Source organism: Heterodontus francisci, chromosome 18 (assembly GCF_036365525.1).
Source record: "Heterodontus francisci isolate sHetFra1 chromosome 18, sHetFra1.hap1, whole genome shotgun sequence".
Taxonomy (NCBI): Eukaryota; Metazoa; Chordata; class Chondrichthyes; order Heterodontiformes; family Heterodontidae; genus Heterodontus; species Heterodontus francisci.
In genome coordinates, this window is record NC_090388.1 from 51,489,566 (window position 1) to 51,515,601 (window position 26,036).

The 26,036-nt window shown below is 42.0% G+C and overlaps 1 protein-coding gene across 3 annotated transcripts in view; it reads right to left on the reverse strand.

The window, feature by feature from the left end:
• LOC137379635 (protein kinase C and casein kinase substrate in neurons protein 2-like) overlaps window positions 1-16,759 on the reverse strand; it is a 157,154-nt gene extending 140,395 nt beyond the window's left edge. Inside the window, exon 1 of one of the 3 annotated variants that reach the window (XM_068050742.1) lies at window positions 16,651-16,759. The gene's annotated coding sequence lies outside the window, so the exon portion shown is untranslated. The remainder of the gene's footprint in view (window positions 1-16,650) is intronic. The other 2 variants (XM_068050744.1, XM_068050743.1) reach the window with 2 other exon arrangements.
• Window positions 16,760-26,036: the final 9,277 nt, after the last annotated feature.

Sequence of the window (26,036 nt, forward strand, 5' to 3'; positions counted from 1 at the left end):
CACACTCACATTCACACAGAAGAGACAAACACACAAATAGATTAGAGGGAAATAGAGTTGGGTGGTTGAAGTAGAGTCTGAAATAAATGGAATTTAAAACAAACACAGTTCAGCAGTCCCAGTGTTCTTAATTGAAAGTGTAGTCCTGATGTCCTCGCTGGGCCACGTTGCAGACTTGCTTGTATCCTAGTTGTTGGTTGTAGGGGTCTGTAGAGTTGGCTTTACCAGCTGCAGCTCCTCTGGATCTTTACGGAAAAGAGTGAGCAAGCACGTGTTCCCTTGATGGCTTTCAGTTACTGTCTGCTTTCTGAGTCACAACTACAATCTCCTAGAGTTGCACAAGCAGTCACATGACATGACCACCTCTGTATTATAATGAGGTTCTTTTGGAATTTTCTGAAATTCAAGGCTCTCCCCCTTCAGGCTGTCCAGACATACTTGGTGGGGGGGGGGGGGGTTGGCTCTTTCAAAGTCAATGGGTGTCGATGGCTCTTGACGACCACATTGATAAGGTTATCTCGGGTAACTGAATCAGAAAGCACCCATTGTTCTGGCTAGGCTGAGTCAATAATATTTGTCTCCAGTCTAATCCTTTGGTGTTCAAATGCAAATGCCCGTGACCATTTTGGCTGCTAGCTGTTCTTTTTTTAAAAAGTTATTTGTAACAATTTCCAGTGAAAGTCTCAGACAAAGTTCCAATTGATGAAATCAATATTTCCCATTTGGCATGTCAGGTTTTCATAATGGTAATTATGACCGGGACATTGATCCAACCCAAGCCTGTAGCACTTCTTCAGTAACCTAACCTCTGCTTGTTATTCTAACTAGAATGAATGAGTAACACATTTACTGACAATACTAATCAAGTAATCATATATTCCACAATTCCCAAATTCACATTTGTCCACTACTCCTAAATGAAATCTACTCAAGTAGGTACAATGATTTTTAAAAAGCCTGTTTATACAGTGGAAAGATGGCACTTTTTCATCAGAGCTATTTTACCCTTCTGTGCATATTCATAGTTTTATGCATACAAAAATCATAACAAATTGTTATTTAAAAAATGAAATGCCCCATCAGAAATGCTCAATATTGCTAGAGAACATTTCAAATTGGTTTGTTGATAATTAACAGCTCGAACTGGAAAAATAGTTCATGAAGATAAACTGAGGTGAGTCAGGAACCTTACACTTTATCTTATAACTTTGCATCTCAATATTCTTTCCTTTCATTTTCCTGTCCCTTGAGACATCTGTAAATTACAGAAAATTAGATTTAGGATAATTGGTAAAGTGCAGCCTGGTCCCAATGCTACACGGCCTGGAAGTAATCCCTGAGAGATGGCAATCTCTTTCTTTCATCTCTCAGTCATAAGAATGATTAAAATGGCGATATACCAGAAAATAAGTTTCCAGAACTCCCTTTTTTTTAAAAAAAAAGCTGCAAATGATGAGAGCAGTTCCAAGGCTCCCACTGGAGGATAACCTATCCTGGAGTGAAATTGGTGAAGTTGATAAGGCCTTTAGATTTTGGATTTTTCATTAAATGTCTTCACTTTACGACATTTTGACTGAAGAGGAGAATGAGGAAAAAGAAATGAGGGAGAGAAAATCCAGACTTCATAGCTTTGATTTCGGAGGTTGTGCCTATGATTTTAGTACTTACAAGCTGTTGCCATGGAAAAAACAATATTTTACTCCACAAAAGCAATATACTGCAGATGAAGTAAGAACAGTCAGCATCTGTGGAGAGAGAAAACAAAGTTAACATTCCAGATCTGATGAAAGGTCAATGACCTGAAATGTTAACCCTGGATATTTCTCTCCACAGATGCTGTCTGACTTGCTGAGTATTTCCAACATTTTCTGTTTTATTTCAGATTTTGCTCCAAGTTTGTTTGATGCTAGTTGAGTATTCTATTTAGTTTATCTAGTTCTTTGAAATCAAACACTCAGACTCGAAAGTGTATGTAACATCCTAAAAAGAGAGTATTTACAAAGAAAAAGCCTGCAGGTTTCTTGTGACCTTGATAGAGTGGCCTCTCCTAAAGAGCAGCTGTAACATGCAAACTAAAGACAAATTTCCTTCAGTGATATAAATTAGCCTCTATTTGACCCTCAGGATGTGCCTACGTAACAGCTTTCACATCCTCAGGACATCCCAAAGCACACCACAGCAAAAGAATTATTCTTGAAGAGTAGTTATTGTTATTTAGACAAAAGTCCTAGCTGATTTACACACAGCAAGCTTATCACTTAAAGCTTAACAGAATACTATATTGAAAAATTACCTCCTGCCCAGCCACATTAAGTAATATGCTATTTGTACACAAGTCATTTTCCCCACCATCTGCACCAGGGTTGCCCAACCTTTTCGCAGGGGCAGGCTACATTACATTTTTGTCTCGCATAGGGGGCCGGTGAGACAATTTCCGAAATATAAAGGCATTAAAAATTTATCTTACTGTCAATACAACAAATGTACTTTTTTTTTTTAAAGAGATACAGCACTGAAACAGGCCCTTTGGCCCACCGAGTCTGTGCCAACCATCAACCACCCATTTATACTAATCCTACACTAATCCCATATTCCTACCACATCCCCACCTGTCCCTATATCCCCCTACCACCTACCTATACTAGGGGCAATTTATAATGGCCAATTCACCTATCAACCTGCAAGTCTTTTTGGTGGTGGGAGGAAACCAGAGTACCCGGCGAAAACCCACGCAGACACAGGGAGAACTTGCAAACTCCACACAGGCAGTACCCAGAATTGAACCCGGGTCGCTGGAGCTGTAAGGCTGCGGTGCTAACCACTGCGCTGCCCGTGAAGCTTTTGTGAAGCTTTAAATCATTGGTTGACTTACTTTCTCGTCACTAGGTTGGACACAGATTTAGTGAGATACCTGGCATTTTTTTTTGCTTCCACGTGTAGTCAATGTCCACCCGCACACTTCTTGTTGCGATGCACAATATTCCAGATAGATGTCTATCTGTCAAGAGTGATCTCCCTCTCTGGCCCCTCGCTTGCTCTTCCTCTCTCCCTGCGTCCACCCCCCCCCCACCCCCAATTGCTCTCCCTGCCCCCTTTCTTGCTCTCCCCCTCTCATCGCCCCCCTCTCCCATCGCTGCCCGCTGTTCCCAATATCAGCAACTGTCAGCAGTGAAACTGTCTCGCGATCTTTTTAAAAACTGATCTGAAAGAAGACAGTGGGAAATTTCTCATCTCCGGTCACTGATGCTGGATAGAAACATTTGGCAAGCCGGATCCAGGCCCACGGGTCGTATGTTGGACAACCCTGGTGTATACTACAACTTTATTCTAAAATGAAACAAGAGATGATTAACAACATGCATTTATACAGCACCGTTAATGTGAATATCCCAAAATGCTTCAGAGGCATAATAAATAGACAGCCAAAGATTATGATATTAGTAAGGGTGATCAAAAGCTTGATCAGAGGTGGGTTTTGGAGGGTCCTAAAGAAAAAGGAGGTGGATAAACAGAAGGGTTTAGGGAGATTCCAGAGCATGGGGCCTGGCTGGCTGAAGGAACTGCAATCAATGGTGCGCAAAGGAGGGGGAATATACAGGAGGCTGGATTCGCTGAAAGGGTTTGGGGGTGAAGAGGCGGCGCAGGGGCGGCAAAGGTTGCAGGACAGAAGGAGCTTAGAGATAAAGAGGAGACGAGGCCATGGAGAATGGAGGGGCTGGCCAGACAATGTTGATGCAGGGGAAAGGAGGTGCACTTTGCAATATGAGTGGGCCATGGATGGACGCAGTGGACACTCCCAAGTTTCAAGCAGGTGGGAGCCATTGTTAAAAACATGGAAACAAGCAAGGGTAGTCCCATTGAGCTACAAAATGGACAACAGGCATTGAAGGAGGGTGCTGTAATTGAACATGTTGCAGCGAGGTAAAGGAAGGATAGCACACATGAACACAGTAACAGAGAAACTAGTTTCTGATTTTGGTTACTGCCATTTTTGTACTATGGGAGGGGTGGGAAAACTGACTGCAAGAACTCAAACAGGGATCTGTAGTAGAGGTGAAAATGGATCTGGAATGCAAGAACACTTTCAAGGACTCTGGAAAGGAAATGGAGGTTGGGGCTGGGGCAGTAGTTTGCAAGGGCAGAGCAGTCAATGGTGAATTTTTGAGTCCGGGGTGATGACAGTGGTTTTGATGAGATAACTGGTAATGAAGACTGTTAAATAATACCTTTAACTTTAGGGATGCAAAAATGAATCCCGCCCCTTGACTTGTGGGATTAACATTTCAAAAATGCCTGGCTGATTGTTCCTTGCTTCGCGCCATCCCGCTCTCCGGCCACTCGCTCCCCCTAGCTCTCGGCCGCGCTGCTTCCCTCCGCTCGGCCACTCACTCCTACATCGCCCCGTCACCCCTTGTGGCCCATCTTGCTTCTTTGGGCGGCGCATGGAGACTGATCAAATGTGGGAGCGAGTGGCCGAGAGGAGGGAAGCAGTGCAGCCTATAACTAGCGATGGTGGGGGTGGGAGGGGTGGGGTGGGAGTTGGGGAGCGAGCGAGCAACCAGAAAACAAGGTGCCACGAGCGTGGAACAAATTAGACAGGGAAATGGGGGGGGGGGGAAAAACAGTGAGGTCTGGAGCAAGCGGCTGGGGGTGGGGATGAAGCGGCAGGTGGGGAGGAGGGGGAGAAAGCAAGTTTCCGAGGGCGGAGAGCAGCCAGTGGAGCAGGAGCTAGTAGCTGCATTCAGATGAAATCATTCCTGGTCAGTCATATAAACAAATCACAATAACGAACTGGCATCACATTTTATATTCTGCCTGATTTTCGATTAGGGTGACAATTCACTATCTTGCAATGGAAATTTAATCATAAAATTCCTTTTGTATTTAATAGGATTACTGGAATATTAAATGGATGAGGATTACAGTTAGTATCCTATAACTACATAGTAGCATATTACTGGGCTTCCATCCAACTTAATGTAAGGTTAGTTTGCTAGAATGATCTAGCGATAAGCATCTCCTGTGATAAATTAAGCAGCGTCATCTTTAATCCTGGCAGCTGCCTGAACGCCGCAGACACTGACGTTCCAGTTGAAGCGCCTGCATTTGTACATGTGCAAGTACTGAGCCACCTAGTGGTTGCGTTATCAGCAAACGCAACCTTTATTTTTATAGTTTTGCATAGTGGTTTGATACAGCTGAGGGCTTGCTAGGCAGTTAAGAGTCAACCACATTACTGTGGGTCTAGAGTCACACTAGGTCAGATCGCCTAAGGACTGTAGATTTCCTTCGCCAAAGGACATTAGTAAACCAGATGGATTTTTATAACAATCCAGTAGTTTCATGCACTATTGCTGACATTATTTTTTTTTAATTCAAGATATCATTTAATTAAATTCCCCACCTGCCATAGTAGGATTTGAACTCTTGTCTCTGAATTATTAGTCCAGGCTTCAGGATTCTCTTGGCATTTCATAGCGGACGAAGGTTTTGGGAAGGTTGTACTCATCAGTTGCAGATTGATATAAACATATTTAATGGAAAGAGCATTAAAAAATTGTCTGTGTAATTTAATGGAAAACACAACACTGTATTTAATCTTAAAAGCATATTTTGAGAGCTCAATGATAAAGAGTCATCAGATAAACTAAGAGCGCGCATAGTCTACATTCATAGCAATTACTGAAAATCTGTGATTTGGAAATATGAATACAACCATTGCTTTACTGCATGGGACAATTACCAGACTCAGAAACAGGTGTATTATCCGGCAAGATCAGCACATGCTTCACAGAATTTATAGGTTATTGGAGAATATTTAAAGGAATATATTTCAAGTTTATAGCCTTTATAGTCACTCCAGGCGCTGCATCACAAACCACTGACCACCTCCAGGCGCTTACCCATTGTCTCCCGAGACAAGGAGGCCAAAGAAAATATTTCAAGGTTATTGATCATTGTTTTGACCATTCAGACCTCTACTGAACAAATAAAGCTATAATTTTATAAGCACATCACGGAGTGAAAAAAAAGTTCCTATACACAGGAAAAGAGAGAATAAGTTCCCTCAATATTGATCGTTCCACCAATGTAACCAAAGTCAAATAGCATGAAGTCAGAATCATTAAGATCAGATTCTAGCCTAACAAAATCAGCAACACAAACACCAGTTGCATTTTGATGGCAATAAAACGATTTTTGGAACCACTCACTGAATGAAAATTAATGGTAAATGAACCAATGGGACCAGGTAATTTCCCTCTCCAAACAAGTAAGTTACAGCTTTTAAATAAAGCTTAGAAATATCATTTCTGAATATATTATTCATAATCATTGAATTTTCATTCTGGCCCACTAAATTACATAATTACACAACTGAAATGAATGCAATATGATTTGCAAAACACCACTATAAATGCAACTTAAGGGAATAGAAATAACTGTTTACCACGGAGAATGGCATGGAAGAAAAAAAGTCCATTTACAATTTCACCCATTTTCTCACTGAATTTTGCATCGCAACTTTATTATGAGTTTCAGAGGTGGTACAGCAAAGCTTGAAGAGATCACCATCAATCCTTGTGACTGATTGAGCAGTTAAGAGAAGAGACCATCACCCCTGTTGGCATCTTTTATTTTCTCTCCCATAAAATGGTAAATACAAGTCCTAGAGGGAAAAGATCAAGCGTGATTTTTGAAAATCACAAATAATACTTAAGAACTTGAACTGCAGTTTTTTTAATGTAGGGGTAGCTGCTGAGACACTATTATTGCGCATTAAAAATATTGCAACTTGATCCTTCCATCATTTTGTTTGCTATAACATCGTATTATTTTGTTGTCTGCATAATCAGTTCTATTTGACTTTGCTTTATTGTAATTTGATAAATTTCAAATCATGTCAGGCTCAATTAACATTCATAAGAACACAAGTACTAGGAGCAGGAGTAGGCAATTCAGCCCCTCGGGCCTGCTCCACCATTCAATACGATCATGGCTGATCTCATCTCAGCCTCAACTCCACTTTCTTGCCCATTCTCCATAACCCTTCAACCCTTTACTAATTAAAAATCTGTCCATGTCCTCCTTAAATTTACTCAATGTCTCGACATCCACCGCACTCTGAGGTAGTGAGTTCCACAGACTCACGACCCTTTGAGAGAAGTAATTTCTCATCTGTTTTAAATCTGCTACCCCTTATCCTAAAACAATTACCTCTCGTTCTAGATTGTCCCACCAGAGGAAACATCCTCTCTACATGCACTTTGTCAATCCCCTTAATCATCTTGTATACCTCAATTAGATCTCTTATTCTTCTAAACTCCAGAGAGTAAAAGCATAAACTACTCAATCTCTCTTCATAAGACAAACCCCTCATCTCTGGAATCAATCTAGTGAATCTCCTCTGAACTGCCTCCAGTGCAACTACATCCCTCCTTAAGTAACGGGACCAAAACTGTACGCAATACTCCAGGTGCGGTCTCACTAATGCCTTGTACAGTTGCAGCAACACTTCCCTACTTTAATACTCTATTCTTTTAGCAATAAATGCCAAAATTCCATTTGCCTTGCTTATTACCTGCTGTACCTGCATACTAGTTTTCAGCGAATCATGCACGAGAACACCCAGGTCCCTCTGCACCAAAGCACTCTGAAGTTTCTCTCCATTTAGATAATAATTTGCCTTTCTATTCTTCCGACCAAAATGGATAACCTCACACTTATCCACGTTAAACTCCATCTGCCAAATTTTGGCCCAGTCACCTAACCTATCCATATCCATTTGTAAATTTCTTATTTCTTTATTGCAACTTACTATCCCACCTATTTTAGTGTCATCTGCAAATTTGGCTATAGTACCTTCTATCCCTGCATCCAAGTCATTAATATAGATTGTAATTAGTTGGGACCCGAGGACCGAACCCTGTGACACCCCACTAGTTACATCTTGCCAGCCAGAAAAAGACCCATTTATCTCGACTCTCTGATTTCTGTTGGTTAGCCAATCCTTATCCAAGCTAATAAATTGCCCCTAACCCCATGTGATCTTACCTTGTGTACTAACCTTTTGTGTGGCACCTTATCAAATGCCTTCTGGAAGTTCAGATATACTACATCTACAGGATCTCCATTATCCACTTTGCTTGTTACAGCTTCGAAGAACTCTAGCAAATTAGTCAAACACGACTTACCCTTCATAAAATCATGCTGACTCTGATGGATTGCGTTTTGACTTTCTAAATGCCCTGTTATTACTTCCTTAATAATGGATTCTAACAATTTCCCAACGACAGATGTTAAACTAACTGGTCTGTAAATTCCTTCTTTCTGCCTCCCTCCCTTTTTGAATAAGGGAGTTATATTAGCATTTTTCCAATCCACTGGAACCTTGCACGCATCCAGGGAATTTTGGAATATTACCAATGGATCCACTATCTCCGCTATCACTTCCTTTAAGACCCTAGGATGTAGGCCATTAGGCCCTGGGGGCTTGTCTGCCTTCAATCCCAATAGTTTGCTCAGTACTTTTTTCCTTAGTGATGATGATTGTTCGGAGTTCCTCCCTTTCTATAACCTCTGCATTACCTGTTACTATTGGGATGGTACGAGCGTCCTCCACCATGAAACTGCGGCAAAATTCTGATTTAGTGTCTCTGCCATTTCTGTGTTCCCCTCTATTAACTCCCCAATCTCATCCTCCAAGGGGCCAACATTCACTTTAGCTACTCTCTTCCCTTTTATATAGTTAGAAAAGCTTTTGCTATCCAGTTTTGTATTTTGCGTTGATTTTCTTTCATAAATTTACCTTTGCTCTTTTTATTACTTTTTTAGTAACTCTGTTGATCTTTAAAAGTTTTTGTCTTTATGTTATCCTTAACTTCCTTGCTTAGCCATGGATGTTTTTTCCCCCTCGTAGAATCTTTCTTCCTCTCTGGAATATATTTTCGTTGGGAGGAATTGAATATCTCCTTAAACATCTACCACTGCTCATCAACTGTCCTATCTTTTAGTCTTCCTGCCCTGTCCTCATGCCTATGTAATTACCTTTGTTTAACTCCAGAACACTAGTGTGGGACTCCAGTTTTCTCGCCCTCAAACTGAATTTGAAATTCTAGCATGCTATGATCACTCTTCCCTAGAGAATCCTTAACTATGAGATAATTAATTAATCCCACCTCATTACACAATACCAAATCTAGAATAGCCTGCTCCCTGGTTGGTTCCACAACATATTGCTCCAAAAAACAATCTCTAATACATTCAATGAACTTTTCCTCGAGGCTACCCCTGTCAATTTGATTAATCCAGTCTATATGCATATTAAAATCACCCATGATTATTGCAATACCTCTCTTCCAAGCCCCCAGCATTTCCTGGTTTATACTGTGCCCCACTGCGGAACTACTATTTGGGGACTTGTAGATTACTCCCACCAGGAACTTAATTCCCTTGCTATTTCTTATTTCTACCCAGACTGATTCTACGTCTTGATCTCCAGTGCCAATATCATTTCTCACTACAATACTGACCTCTTTCTTTACCATCAAAGCTACACCATCTCCTTTTTCTTCCTGCCTAGCCTTTCAAAATACTGAGTACCCTTGGATATTCAATTCCCAAACCTGGTTTCCCTGCAACCACGTCTCAGTAATCGCCACTAAATCATACCCATTCGTCTCTATTTGCGCTGCTAACTCATTTATTTTATTCCAAATGCTTCGTGCATTCAGATACAAAGCCCTTAAGTTTGTTCTATTATCAAATTTCCCTACTCTTGTACAATTTCTTGGTGCAATATGATGTCCACACATTCTGTCCCTTCCTTTTATTTTCTGGTAACAATCAGCCTCATCACTAACCTGCACTCCTACCTTCTCCTTTAACTTTGACTTCCTAATTTTCCATGCAACTGAAACCTCCCCCCCCCCCCCCACTATTTAGTTTAAAGCCCTATCTACAGCCCTAGTTATGCCAGGACTCTGGTCCCAGCATGACTTAGGTGGAGCCCGTCCCATCGGAACTGCTCCCTCCTTCCCCAGTACTGGTGCCAATGTCCCACAAATTCGAACCTATTTCTCCCACAACAATCTTTGAGCCACACATTTACCTCTTTAATCTTATTGATCCTGTGCCAACTTGGCCATTCAACCAATTTTTTTTTATAAAAGAGATACAGCACTGAAACAGGCCCTTCGGCCCACCGTGTCTGTGCCGACCATCAACCACCCATTTATACTAATCCTACACTAATTCCATATTCTTACCACATCCCCACCTGTCCCTATATTTCCCTACCACGTACCTATACTAGGGGCAATTGCTAATGGCCAATTCACCTATCAACCTGCAAGTCTTTTGGCATGTAGGAGGAAACCGGAGCACCCGGAGGAAACCCACGCAGACACTGGGAGAACTTGCAAACTCCACACAGGCAGTACCCAGAATTGAACCCGGGTCGCTGGAGCTGTGAGGCTGCGGTGCTAACCACTGCGCCACCAATTCATTTCATCTACTCTAAATAATGAACACATCATGCTTACCATATAGGTAAGTTACAACTCTAAAACTGGAGAACAGCCACTAAACCCCAAAAATGTAAATAGTTTTAAAATTAATCAAAAGAGGGAAAATCCTCCAAAAAAGTATTTGCAGTAATGCCTGAATTTACTGATACTTTACATTTATGGACACTGCACTCTATATTTGGAATTAAAGTGGCCCACTGGGCCAAGATTCAAACTTCAATAAATGTGGACAGAGGACTCATTTCATTGGCCATTTCATGGTTTCTTTATGCTGGTGGAATTTTTTTTTTTTGATACAAATTTACTCTCTTCCCCCCTCAAAAATAGCATGAATGTTTAATTGAGACACTTGTTCTAACACCAGTCTGAACTGAGTCACACTTTTCCCAAGGGTTAATGTGACCAATTCTTGGTAGTAGGTGGGAGAAAAGTAACATATTTTTGCATAAGGTTTGGTAATGTAGCGGAAATTTCTTCAATTAGTAGGTATTCTAAAGGTGGCAGTTTGCACCAAATGCTGGAAGGTAAGAGACACAGTGGGGTGACTTCTATCTCCAAGAACAGCAACACATATTCTGCTCAGCACCTACTCATGGCATGACAAACATCAGAATACATAAAAAAAAAATCGACAAATCAGATTCAAATATCCACATTTGACCTTGTTGTTTTACAGCACAACATAGCATCAACAAGTCACATAATCTTGGTTTAGTGGTTTTTATTAAGTGACTTACCTTACTGTCTAATGTATCTGCAGTCTTAATTTTGAGCCCCAGTACATTAATGCCACCTTTATACTACAGCTGATAACAGGCCCAATTTAATTAACAATGTTGTCATTTTGAGTGGTTTAAGTTACACTGCTGAGACAGGACTATATCAGAGGAGTTTTTCCAAATCTCCTCTGGAACAGGCACTGCCACCAACAAATATAAATGCCCAGCAACAGTCACCAGACACCATTTGTCTTCTGACATCCACTCCTTCCATCACCAGCATACTGTGACTACAGTGTCTACAATTTATAGGATGCACTGCTGCAAATCACCACAGCCTCATCAGCAGCGCCTCCCAAACAAAGGTCCTCCATCACTTAGTAGGACAAAGCAGATGCATGGGAACACCATTACCTCTAAGTTCTCCTCCAAGTCACACAACATCCCAACTTGGACATATATTTCCTTTCCATCATCGTGCTCAGCCAAAATCGTGGAACTCCCTACCTAACAGGATTGTGGGAGTACACTCACCACTTGGTCTGCAGCAGTTTAAGAAAGCTTCCACCAATTTTGAGGGCAATTAAGGATGGACAATAAATGTTGTCCTTACCTGCGACACATAACCAGAGAATGAACAAAAAAGTTTGCCCTGTCCATACAAACAATACCATTTCTGTATTTTTGTTTGACTAGGTCTTTAACATTGTGGAATTCATGGTTAAAAACAAAAATTATGATACAGTATATTTTACTATCAACAAGTTAGTTAGCGAGGTATAAACTGCTAAAAGTAGAAAAACAACAGGACTGGTGAGCAAACCAGAGTTTACTAGCTGTTTATTTAATCAGCTGGTCTTACAAACCCAGTACATGCTCTGCTCATTGAAACTTAAATGCAAACTCTTAATTTTAAGCAATGCTAGTGAGCAGAAAGCTGAGCAATTTCCAATTATTACAGTAAATAGTTGACAACTTACCTCACTCGAGGTTGAGCACTGATTTTAAAATATGCTAATTAAAATTGATGGGAGAAAAAAAACAGTAAAGACTTGCATTTATACAGCACCTTTCATAACCACAGGGCATCCCAAAGGGAGGGAAATGTGCTCACTGTGACTAGAAATCAAATCCCAATAACTGCTCTAAGAAGTAGCTATTATCTCCACAACCGTCCTGATGTGCAGCAAAATTGCTGCAATCAAATCACTTGCCCTATATACATAATGGCCCAGATTTTGTCAGTGATGATTCTATAACTCTAAGTTATGCTAAATGACACTCACCATTGACCTCAAACAAAGCTGTCCACATCTAGCAATCACTGTGAAGTGAATTTGCAGAAGGTTCAGTAAGCAGAGGACACAGATTTAAGGTAACTGGCAAAAGAACCAGAGGTGACATGAGGAAAACATTATGTATGCAACAGGTAATGATGATTTGGAATACACTGCAGATCACTATGAATTGGAAAATACTCGTGGTTGAAAACTTGCATGGCAATGGAGATAGAGCGGTGGATTGGGATTATTGGATAGCTCTTTCAAAGAGCCTACATAGGCAGAATGGGCCAAATGGTCATCTCCTGTAGTCTATCATTCTATGTGGCATCTTTCCCATAATTAATATGAACCTGGCACAAAGTTAAAGGGAACTTGCCAGAAAAGTGATGTCATCAAGCAAGGTAAGCAGCCAATCACATTGAAGAATTCTCACAGGCAGCAAACCAAGAAGAAAACTGCACTGATTGTCCTTTACTATTTATAAATTTTAGAAAGCAAAATAAAGACTCCGACATACACATAAGAAACTGAACTTTTTTCAAAAAAACTATAGACTTAACATAATGGAAAAATTTCACATTACACAAATATAAAATTAGTTTTCCAGGGCCAGAGAAGTTCTTCAGCAGCAAATATGACAGTGAACAGTTTAAAAACCCAGAAACACCTCATTAACAAGGCATAACTTTTGAGGGGTTTCAACAGTGACAACACAGTGTAAAAGGGGAAGCTCTCGTCATGCTCAGTGATTTCTAATAGATTTCCATCTGCAGAGACTTCAACAGTGCAACTACGGAGAAGCATCGAATTACTGACTGCAACTTCTGGATTTCCACATTTCACTACACGTGTGGACACCAGAATTTGCTGTCAGTTTTACAACAGGAACAACAGCCAAAGCGGAGTTTCACCGTCATTACTATGGCAAAATCCGGATCAAGGGATTTACAAGGATAAACAGAACTGCTTGACACAGTAAACATGAAGATCTCAAAGAAAATGTTAATGTTATAGTCTAATTAACATACACATATAGACAAAAAAGAGAGAGCACAATTAACATAATAAAACATGTCTAGGTGCTTCACAAGAACTTTATAAAAGAAAATACGGCACTGAGCCAAATTTGGAGATATAAGGACAGATGACCAAAAGCTTGGTCAAAGAAGCAGGTTTTAAGGAATGTCTTAAATAGGAAAGCAAGGTAGAGAGAGAGAGAGAGATTTAGGGAGGGTATTCCAGAACTTAGGGCCTAGGCAACTGAAGGTGCAGCCACTAATGGTGGAGCGATTAAAACTGGGGATCCGCAACAGGTCTGAATTACAGGAGCGCAGATATCTCGGACGGGTATGCGGCTGAAGGAGATTACAGAGATAGGGAGGGGCAAGGCCCTGGAGGGATTTGAAAACAAGTATGAGAATTTTAAAATCAAGACGTTGCTTGACCAGGAGACAATGTAGGTCAGCGAACACAGGGGTGATAGGTGAAAGGGACATGGTGCGAGCACAGCAGCAGAGTTTTAGATGATCTCAAGTTTACCGAGAGTAGAATATGGGAAACCAGCCAGGAGTGCATTGCAACAGTCGAGTCTAGAGGTAACAAAGGCACAAATAAGTGTTTCAGCAGTAGATGAGCTGAGCAGGGGCAAAGTGGGGAGATGTTAAATGTGGAAATAGGCAGTCTTAGTGATGGCGCAAATATGAGGTTGGAAGCTCATCTCAGGGTCAAATGCTGCGAACAGACTGGCTTAATCTCAGCCTGTTGGCAAGAGGGGGATAGAGTCAGTAGCTAGGGAACTGAGTTTGGAATGGGGACCGAAAACTATGTTTTCAGTCCTCCTGATATTTAATTGGAAATTTCTGCTCATTCAGTACTGGATGTCAACAATGGAGGCATCGACAGAGTTGGTGGTGAGGTTGAGCTGGGCGTCATCAACTTACGTGTGAAAACTAACGCTATGCTTTCAGATGATGTCGCCGAGGGGCAGCATGTACATGAAAAATAGGGAGCCAAGATTAGATCCTTGGGGACACCAGAGATAACGATGTGGGAGCAGGAAGAGAAGCCATTGTAAGTGATTCTCTGGTTACAATTAGATAAATAAGAATGGAACCAGGTGAGAGCACTCCCATTCAGCTGCACCATAATGGACAGGCCTTGGAGGAGGATGGTGTACTCAGCCTTGTTAAAGTCGACAAGCACAAGGAGGGAAAGTTTCCCTTTGTCACAGTCACATAGGGTATCATTTGTGACTTTGATAAGAAATGTTTCAGTACTGTGGCAGGGGTGGAAACCTGATTGCAGGGATTCAAACATGGAGTTCCAGGAAAGATTCGAACGGATTTGGAAGACAACACGTTCAAGGACTTTGGAGAGGAAAGGGAGGTTGGAGAGGGGACGATAGGGTCAAGGGTTGTTTTTGAGGAGAGAGGCAATGTCGGCAGATTTAAAGGAGAGGGAAAACACCTGAAGAGAACTGTCAATAACATCAGCTAACATGGGGACCAGGAGGGGAACTTGGATGGTCAGTAGTTTAGTGAGAACAGGATTCAGGGAGCAGGAGGTGGGTCTCATGGACAAGATGAGCACTGAGAGGGTATGAGGGGAGATAGGAGAGAAACTAGAGAAAGATGCAAGTTCAGGGCTAGGACAGGAGGGAGCTTTACAGGATGTTTGGCCAGGTGGACTAATGGAAGGGAATGACACAGCAGAAGCAACTGATCAACAACTCCAAATGATACCCTAAACTACAAAACAAAAATTCAAATAGTTATGACCTTGAGTTCAACCCCAAAAATCAGATTACAGCCTTCTTTTGCTCAGACCGTTTTCATTGAATATTTACATTTGAGGTACTTTCATCCAATTTTTGTGACATATTTGCACATAAATTTAGACACCAGCACAGAAGGATGTTAGAAAGGAGAATTAACTTGATTTTGGATCTAATAAGTCAGTTGGTTATTTTGAACTCAACTGTTTTTAAATATACAGACCCTCAAATATAAGTTCATTGTGTCAATGAGACTACAAAAATTCTAAACTCAATAAATTTGTACAAAACATATAGTGAAAGAACAGTAAAGATTCGGTCAGTTTCAATTGTGGACTGCGAGTTATCCCAACAAATGTAATATGATCACAATAGAACACACCTTGATATACCTATCAAAATACTTAAGTTCCCAAGGAGACCAACTTGGACATGAAGGTGGAAGACTGATGCAATCTTTAATATCAGTTAACCTGATTATTGTTCAGCAACAAATATGTTCATGTGTGGAATTTATCAACAGAAATACATTTTGGGAATAAGTTCATAATGCAAATACATAAAGCAGAATCTACCCACCCTCTCACAGAATCGCGAATTTGAGCTTTTCTGTGGGGAACATAAACAAAGTCCCAACCGAAGTTCAGTTTCATCAAGATAAGGGAATGATTAATCAGCCAGTTAACCTTGCTGGCGGTTTTTAAACTACACTACATGCCAGTTTACGGCACACAGTAACAAATTCCATCCAAGACCTTGAAGTGGACACGAGAACCTTGTGCAATAGTTTTTTTTTTGCCCTGCAAACACAAGACCTGGAAGAGGCGGAGAACTTCCGTTCATGTTATACAAATACAAACAAAGTGATTGTTACCTAGCAAGCGGATCTGTGACCTTGGAAAATGTGAGAAGCTTTCATTTTTTTGGAAACCAGACAAAAACATAGTGTCACCATGCAGGTTGGAACCGGACATGCACTTCGCTTGCAGCAGAGTAATACAGCCAAGCCCAGAACGCATACCAACACAGTTGCGTCACCTGATACAACTAGAAAACTCCCAGAACAAATTCTCACCTTTAAAGTTTTTCTCGGAAAGGGTGAACAGTATGGGTTCAACTATATAACACTCAAAATAGTCACTTACTTTATCCTGTGCCTGTTCCCCAGCAGGATCACCTCCTCCTATAATTCCCTCTGCAGTCCCTAGTAGTTATCGAGGCCTTTTCCCTCCCTCTGAAACATTGACAAACTCCCCTCCCCATCAACTCTCTGCAATATAAACTCTTTTACAAACCACCCAGCAGCTCAACGGTCAGCTCCCGAATTATTAAAATCTCCCAATTCTCACCGTCGACAGCTGGGTTGTGTGTGCTGAATTTGTTCCACACCAACTGACAGACACCACTACTCCCGACCGCTTCCTCTTCTCTCAACAACCTTCCGCGCGTTCGCTCACGCCCCATTGCGCGCGCACCACGGCTCCGTGCACGCTCTCGGGTACCATCGAACCCAGCCCAGAGCGCGCGACACAGCCCAGCTGCCTTTGGTTGTGCACGCGCCCTCCTTTGGTTCGTACTGGTTCTAATTGTGAAGGGAGTTCTTTGCAGCTGCTGTAGACGTTTCATTCCCTTTAACTGTAAAACATCTGGAAAGTAATATAAAGTTACTGTGTATTTATGTATAACTACAAAGGGGTATGTAGACAAATGTTTGAGGTTGGCAGGGCAGGTTGTGAAGGCATACAGGTTCCTCGACTTCATAATCAGAGGCATAAAGTTCAAAAGCAAGGAAATTATGCGAAACCTTTATAGATCCCTGCTTACCCGCAGCTGCAGTATTGCATCTGATTCTGGACAACACACTTTAGAAAGGATGTCAAGGCGTTAGAGAAGGTTCAGAGGAGATTTACAAGAATGGTATCAAGGATAAAAGACTTCATTTACACGGTGAACCGGGTTGTTTTCCAAAGAGCAGAGAAGGTTAAGGGAAATATAAAATAGCCGTGTTTCAGATCACGAAAGATTTTGATGAAGTAAATAAGAGGGGAGATGAGGTGAATGTTACGCAGCAAGTTATTGTGATTTGGAATGTACTGCCTGAAAGGGTGAGAGAAGCATATTCAATAATAACTTTCAAAAGGGAATTGGATAAATATTTAAAGGAAAACAAATCCAGGGCTTTGGAGAAAGGACAGGGGAATGGGACTCATTGGATAGTTCTTTCAAAGAGCCAGCATAGGGCAGGATGGGCTGAATAACCTCCTTCTATGCTGTATCATTCTATAAGTTATTTATGTTCCAGTAGTCATTGCTAGCTTGGCACATTCAAAAATGTATTGATGTACACATTTTAGTTTTGAAGACGCTAAATGACAGATCAGCTAGAATATTTTTGAATGTTTATAAATAATTAATTTCCTTGCTGTTACCTGTACAGTAAGTTTTCATTGGAAGCATGGGAAAGGCTTCCACTGCTATGTCCAGACTGGCCAAGAGAGTGTGGGAAAATGGAGCACTGACACGGAACACAAAAGTCCGAGTGTATCAAGCCTGTGTCCTCAGTACCTTGCTCTATGGCAGTGAGGCCTGGACAACATATGTCAGCCAAGAGCGACGTCTCAATTCATTCCATCTTCGCTGTCTCCGGAGAATCCTTGGCATCAGATGGCAGGACCATATTTCCAACACAGAAGTCCTCGAGGTGGCCAACATCCCCAGCTTATACACACTACTGAGTCAGCGGCGCTTGAGATGGCTTGGCCATGTGAGCCGCATGGAAAATGGCAGAATCCCCAAAGACACATTGTACAGTGAGCTCGCCACTGGTATCAGACCCATCGGCCGTCCATGTCTCCGCTTTAAAGACGTCTGCAAACGCGACATGAAGTCCTGTAACATTGATCACAAGTCGTGGGAGTCAGTTGCCAGCGATCGCCAGAGCTGGCGGGCAGCCATAAAGACGGGGCTAAGGTGTGGCGAGTCGAAGAGTCTTAGCAGTTGGCAGGAAAAAAGACCGAAGCGCAAGGGGAGAGCCAACTGTGTAACAGCCCCGACAAACAATTTCTTCTGCAGCACCTGTGGAAGAGTCTGTCACTCTAATATTGGCCTTTATAGCCACTCCAGGCGCTGCTCCACCAACCACTGACCACCTCCAGGCGCTAACCCATTGTCTCTCGAGACAAGGAGGCCAAAGAAGAAGAAGTTTCCATTTTATAACACACTGTAAGTTAGGTGTCTACCTGTTGGGGGTGGAGTGGGGATTGTGAAGAGATCTTACATTTTGTAATTGAACCATGCATAGCTGGTTTTTGTGTTCCTGAAACTGAAAGGTGCAAAGCATAAGGATGTGTACTTCTTAGCATTGTTCCCTTCAATCTGACAAACAGATATACATGCAAAGCAGACATGATCTTTGACAGATGCCCATACAGTGTACAACAACAACACAACTTAGACTTATATAGCGCCTTTAACGTAATAAAACATCTCAAGGTGCTTCACAGGAACATTATAAAACAAAGTATGACACCAAGTCACAGAAGGAGATATTAGGACAGATGACCAAAAGCTTGTCAAAGAGGTAGGTTTAAAGGAGTGTCTTAAAGGAGGAAAGTGAGGTGGCGAGGCAGAGAGATTTAGGGAGGACGTTCCAGAACTTGGGGCTTAGGCAACTGAAGGCACGGCCACCAGTGGTGGAGCGATTAAAATCAGGGGTGCTCAAGAGGCCAGAATTAGAGGAGCGCAGCTATCTTGAAGGGTTGTGGGGCTGGAGGAGATTACAGAGATAGGGAGGGTTGAAGCTATAGAGGGATTTGAAAACATAGATGAGAACTTTAAAATCTAGTCGTTGCTTGACCAGGTACTAACGTAGGTCAGTGAGCACAAGGGTGATAGGAGAATGGGAATTGGTGCGAGTTAAGACACAAGCAGCAGAGTTTTGGATGACCTCAAGTTTATGGAGAGTAGAATGTGGGAGACCAGCCAGGAGTGCATTGGAATAGTCAAGTCTAGAGGTAATGAAGGCATGAATGAGGGTTTCAGTAGCAGATGAGCTGAGACAGGGGCAAAGTCAGGCGATGTTACAGAGGAGGAAATAGGCAGTTTTAGTGATGGCACGAATATAAGGTTGGAAGCTCATCTCGACGTCAAATATGACACCAAGGTTGTGAACAGACTGGCTTAATCTTAGACTGTCGCCAGGGAGAGGGATGGAGTTAGTAGCTAAGGAATAGAGTTAACATAATAAAATGTCCTAAGGCGCTTCAAAAGCAATTTGTTGATTGTGAAGAGTTTTACGACATCAGTGCTTAAAAACAGTTTATCTCTATCAATTACAGTTTTTGCTGTTGTCAGCAGATCTTACAGTAAAAGGAACATAGGAACATAGGAACAGGAGAAGGCCTTTCTGCCCCTCAAGCCTGTTCTGCCATGCAATTAGCTCGTTGCTGTTTTGTATCTTAACTCCATCTACCTGCCTTGGGAGGTACCAAATTATAAAAGAATTGTACCACCTCAAATATAAAGGGAGCAAAATCAACTTGTAACATCCTTTTCATTAATTATTTTGTCATGACTTGTCAGATTATTATATGCATATTGAGGTTAGATTATGCTTATTATTATCAGTTACACTACGTGATGGCAAAAAGTGTAATAGAGTGAAAAAGGTGATTTATTTTGTCTCTGTGGTATCTGATGCATTTTTAAAATCAAGTGCATCCAGTGATTTATAATTTTTCTTTGGCCTCCTTATCTCGAGAGACAATGGGTAAGCACCTGGAGGTGGTCAGTGGTGTGTGGAGCAGCGCCTGGAGTGGCTATAAAGGCCAATTCTAGAGTGACAGACTCTTCCACAGGTGCTGCAGAAAAATTTGATTTTCAGGGCTGTTACACAGTTGGCTCTTCCCTTGCGCCTCTGTCTTTTTTCCTGCCAACTGCTAAGTCTCTTCGACTCACCACACTTTAGCCCCACCTTTATGGCTGCCCGCAAGCTCTGGCGATCGCTGGCAACTGACTCCCACGACTTGTGATCAATGTTACAGGACTTCATGTCGCGTTTGCAGACGTCTTTAAAGCGGAGACGTGGATGGTCGGTAGGTCTGATACCAGTGGCGAGCTCGCTGTACAATGTGTCTTTGGGGATCCTGCCATCTTCCATGCGGCTCACATGGCCAAGTCATCTCAAGCGCCGCTGACTCAGTAGTGTGTATAAGCTGGGGATGTTGGCCACCTCGAGGAATTCTGTGTTGGAGATACAGTCCTGCCACCTGATGCCAAGTATTCTCCAGAGGCAGTGAAGATGGAATGAATTGAGACGTCGCTCTTGGCTGACATACGTTGTCCAGGCCTCGCTGCCATAGAGCAAGGTACTGAGGACACAGGCTTGATACACTCGGACATTTGTGTTCCGTGTCAGTGCGCCATTTTCCCACACTCTCTTGGCCAGTCTGGACATAGCAGTGGAAGTCTTTCCCATGCGCTTGTTGATTTCTGCATCTAGAGACAGGTTACTGGTGATAGTTGAGCCTAGGTAGGTGAACTCTTGAACCACTTCCAGAGCGTGGTCGCCAATATTGATGGATGGAGCATTTCTGACGTCCTGCCCCATGATGTTCGTTTTCTTGAGGCTGATGGTTAGGCCAAATTCATTGCAGGCAGCCGCAAACCTGTCGATGAGACTCTGCAGGCACTCTTCAGTGTGAGATGTTAAAGCAGCATCATCAGCAAAGAGGAGTTCCCTGATGAGGATTTTTTTTTAGATTAGAGATACAGCACTGAAACAGGCCCTTCGGCCCACCGAGTCTGTGCCGACCATCAACCACCCATTTATACTAATCCTACACTAATCCCATATTCCTACCAAACATCCCCACCTGTCCCTATATTTCCCTACCACCTACCTCTTCTAGTGACAATTTATAATGGCCAATTTACCTACCAACCTGCAAGTCTTTTGGCTTGTGGGAGGAAACCGGAGCACCCGGAGAAAACCCACGCAGACACAGGGAGAACTTGCAAACTCCACACAGGCAGTACCCAGAATCGAACCCAGGTCCCTGGAGCTGTGAGGCTGTAGTGCTAACCACTGCGCCACTGTGCCGCCCTCTTTTTTTTTTCCGTACTTTGGACTTCGCTCTTAGTGATTTATAATACTCACCATTTAATTATGAGTTTGCAAAAAAGACACATTTTCTTCAATTCTGGAGATGAGCTAGTTTGATGTACTCAGACAAATCTAACACTATAGGAGGTACATGTGGTATAGGAGGTACTATGACTCTATGACATGTGAATTGCTTAATCTATACATTTTGCTTCTTTTCTTGCCACTGAAGAGAATGAAGTTGTTGAAATGCATGCAAAAACTGTTATGTGTTGTTGTTGTGGCATAGCTAGGGTATGTTGATAGATTCTTGGAGTCTGGATAAAGTCAACTAATAACTCTTCTATTAATTACACATCTCTATTTACACTCTCCACAAGCCTCTCTAGCTAGCATCCTTTGTGATGCTAATCTCTTCTTCCAAAGCCCAATACTATGTGACTATTACATCATCATCATGACAGTGGGAGGGATTGCTATCACTGTCTCTAGCATTAACCCTCTCAGGTCCTTATACTACATCTCCCCCCTAGTCTTTATCCTTGCATTTTCTTTAACATTAACATACATTCTTGAATTTACCTACTACCATTTCTCCCCCAAGTCTCTGACTGCACAGATTTAGTCTGTTAGGAGATTTCATGACTCTCCCTGATCTTGTTCTAGTCTGACTGGGATGATCAGTAGTTTTTCTTGTAAGCTTGATCACTGATATGGTTGATTTTTTACTTCGGATTATAGTATCCTGTTTGCTCTGGGTTTCTTCATCATCATTTGAGGAGGGTTTAAACTACCTTGGCAGGGGTGTGGGAACCAGGAGGAAATATCAGAGAGGAATACCAAGGTGCACAGAATACTGGGAGAGATAGATAGCACTAGAGTAGGGAATATTAAGTTATTAGGTGGGGTCAGAGTAAGGGAGAAAGTAATAATATCTAAATCAGGGTCAATGTGCATTTATATGAATGCATGGAGTGTTGCGAATAAGACTGGTGAGTTACAGTTGCAGATTGACATGTGGAAATATGATGCTGTCGCTATAACAGAGACCTGACTCAAAGAAGGGGCAGGAGAAGGTGTTAAATATTCCTGGTGGAAGGTGTTCAGGAAAGATAGGAAAGGGAATAAAGGGGGAGGGGTGGCAGCATTGATTAAGGAGAGCATTGCAGTGCTGGAGAAAGAGGATGTCCAAGAGCGGTGGAGGACATAATCAATTTGGCTAGAGCTAAGGATGAAAAAAGGTGCAGTTACATTGCTCAGTGTAGTCTTTGGCCACCAACTCGTGGGAAGGATATAGAGGAACAAATTTGCAAGGAAATTACAGAGAGGTGCAAAACTTATAGGGTATTATAATGGGGGACTTTAATTATCCAAACATAGACTAGGATAGTAGTAGTGTAAAGGGCAGTGAGGGACAGGAGTTCCTAGACTGTGTTCAGGAAAATTTTCGACAGCAGTATGTTTCTGGTCCAATGAGAAAGGAAGCACTGATGGACCTGGTTCCTGGGAATAAGTTGGGCCAAGTGGATCAAGTGTCAGTAGGAGAACATTTAGGGGACAGTGATCATTGTATCATAAGGTTTAGGCTGATGATGGAAAAGGTCAAAGAATGATCCTAAGTATGATAATTAACTGGGGGAAAGCCAACTTCAATGAGGTAAGAACGGATCTGGGACAAATAAATTGGAATCAAAGGATGGCAGGAAAAATGGTTGCTGAGCAATGGGCTACCTTCAAAGAAGAGATAGTTCGGGCACAGTCAAGGTACGTTCCCTTGAAGGAGAAAGGTAGGCTAAACAAATCCAGAGCTCCCTGGATGATAAAAGAGATAGTGAGTAAGATAAAGAAGAAAAGGTGTGTTTACGACAGACGCCAGAGAGAAAATACGTTTGAGAACCAGGCTGAATATAAAAGGTTTGTTTAGAGGGGAAGTGAAAAAGCAAATAAGAGTAAATAATTAGGAAAGCTAATAGAATGTTATTGTTTATTGCCAGGGGAATTGAAAACAAAAGTAGGGAGGTCATGCTCCAGTTATACAGGGCATTGGTGAGACCACATCTGGAGTACTGTGTACAATATTGGTCTCCTTAATTAAGGAAAGACGTAAATGCATTGGAAGCAGTTCAGAGAACCTTTACTAGACTAATACCTATAATGCGCAGGTTGTCTTATAAGGAAAGGTTGGACAGGCCAGACTTGTATCCACTGGAATTTGGGAGAGTAAGCAGCGAATTAATTGAAACATATAAGACCCTGAGGGGTCTTGAAAGGGTGGTTGTGGAAAGGATGTTTTCTCTTGTGGGAGAATCTAGAACTAGGGGTCATCGTTTAAAAATAAGGGGACAGAGATGAGGAGAAATGTTTTCTCTTAGAAGGCCATGAGTCTTCGGAATTCTCTTCCTCAAAGGGTGGTGAAAGCAGAGTCTTTGAATGTTATTAAGGCAGAGGTAGATAGATTCTTGATAAGCAAGGGGTGAAAGGTTATCGGGGGTAGGCGGGAATGTGGAGTTGAGCATACAATCAGATCAGCCATGATCTTATTGAATGGCGGAGCAGGCTTGAGAGGCCGAGTGGCCTATTCCTGCTCCTAATTCGTTTCTGCATATGTAAGAGAAGCAAAGAGAGAGTATGAAAAGAGATCGGCAGTTAACATAAAAAGGAATCCCAAAGTTTTTTATAGACATATAAATAGTAAAATTGTGGTAAAAGGAGGAGTGGGGCCGATTAGTGACCAAAAGGAGATATGCGCATGGAGACAGAGGGCATAGCTGAGGTATTAACTGAATACTTTGCATCAGTCTTTACTAAAGAAGAAGATGCAACCCAGGCAATGGTCAAAGAGGAAGTAATTCAGACATGAGAAGGGTTTAAAATTTGATAAGCAGGAGGGTTTGGATAGGCTGTCTGTACTTAAAGTGGATAAGACACCAGGACCAGATGAAATGCATCCAAGGATACTGAGGGAAGTGAGAATGGAAATTTCAGAGACACCAGCCATAATTTGTCAGTCTTCCTTACACTCAGGGGTGGTGCCAGAGGACTGGAGAATTGCGAACGTTACACCCTTGTTCAAAAAAGGGTGTAAAGATAAGCCCAGCAACTACAGGCCAGTCAATTTAACTTCAGTGGTGGAGAACATTCTAGAAAGAATAATTTGGGACAAAATTAATAGTCACATGGACAAATGCGGGTTAATTAAAGAAAGTCATCGTGAATTTCATCAGGGAAAATCATGTTTAACTAACTTGTTGGAATTTTTTGAAGAGGTAACCGAGAGGGTTGATGAAGGCAATGGTGTTGATGTGGTGTACATGGACTTCCAAAAGGAGTTTGATACAGTGCCACAAAACAGACTTGTGAGCAAACATGTAGCTCGTGGAATAAACAGGACAGTAGCAACACGGATACGAAAATGGCTGAGTGACAGGAAACAGAGCAGTGGTTAATGGATGTTTTTCAGGATGGAGGAGGATTTGTAGTGGAGTTCCCCAGGGGTCAGTGTTGGGACCCTTGCTTTTCCTGATATATATTAATGACCTAGACATTGGTGTACAGGGCACAATTTCAAAGTTTGCAGATGATACAAAACTTGGAAGCATTGTGAACTGTGAGGAGGATAGTACGGAACTTTAAAAAGACATAGATAATTTGGTGGAATGGGCAGACAGGTGACAGATGAAGTTCAATGCGAAGAAATATGAAGCGATACATGTTGGCAGGAATAACATGGAGAGACAATATAAAATAAAGGGTGCAATTCTAAAGGGGCTGCAGGAACAGATGGACCTAGGTGTATATGTGCGTTAAGTCATTGAAGGTGGCAGGACGGATTGAGAGAGCAGTTAATAAAGCATACAGTATCCTGGGCTTTATTAATAGGGGCATAGAGTACCAGAGCAAGGAAGTTATGTTGAACCTGTCTCAGAAACTAGTTCAGCCTCAACTGGAGTATTGCGTCCATTTCTGAGCACTGCATTTAAGAAAAGATGTAAAGGCATTGGAGAGAGTGCAGAAATGATTGACAAGAATGATTTCAGGGATGAGGAATTTCAGTTATGAAGATAGATTGGAGAAGTAGTTTTCCTTGGAGAAGAGAATGCTGAGAGGAGATTTGATAGAAGCATTCAAAATCATGAGGAGTCTGGACAGAGTAGATCGGGAGAAACTGTTCCCACTCATGAAAGGTTCGAGAACGAAAGGGCACAGATTTAAAGTAATTGATAATAGAAGCAAAAGTGACACGAGGAAAAACTTTTTCACGCAGCGAGGGTCAAGGTCTTGAATGCAATGCCTGAGAGTGTGGTGGAGGCAGGTTCAATTGAAGCATTGGAAAGGGAATTAGATTGTTATATGAAAAGGAAGAATGTGCAGGATTATGGGGAGAAGGCGGGGGAATGGCACTAGGTGAAATGCTCATTAAGACAGCCAATGCAGACATGATGGGCCGAATGGCCTCCTTCTGCGCTGTAACAATTCTGTGAAATCAACTTGTTCTTCCAAATAAATGATTGACTGTTGCTTCTGGGGAAGAGGAATAATGTTTCTCCTATTTCTACATATGTTCCCTTCTGTTGTGCATACCACATACTACCTCTTCTGGATTGCAGTGTCTTCCCTTTCTAGGTCTCATAT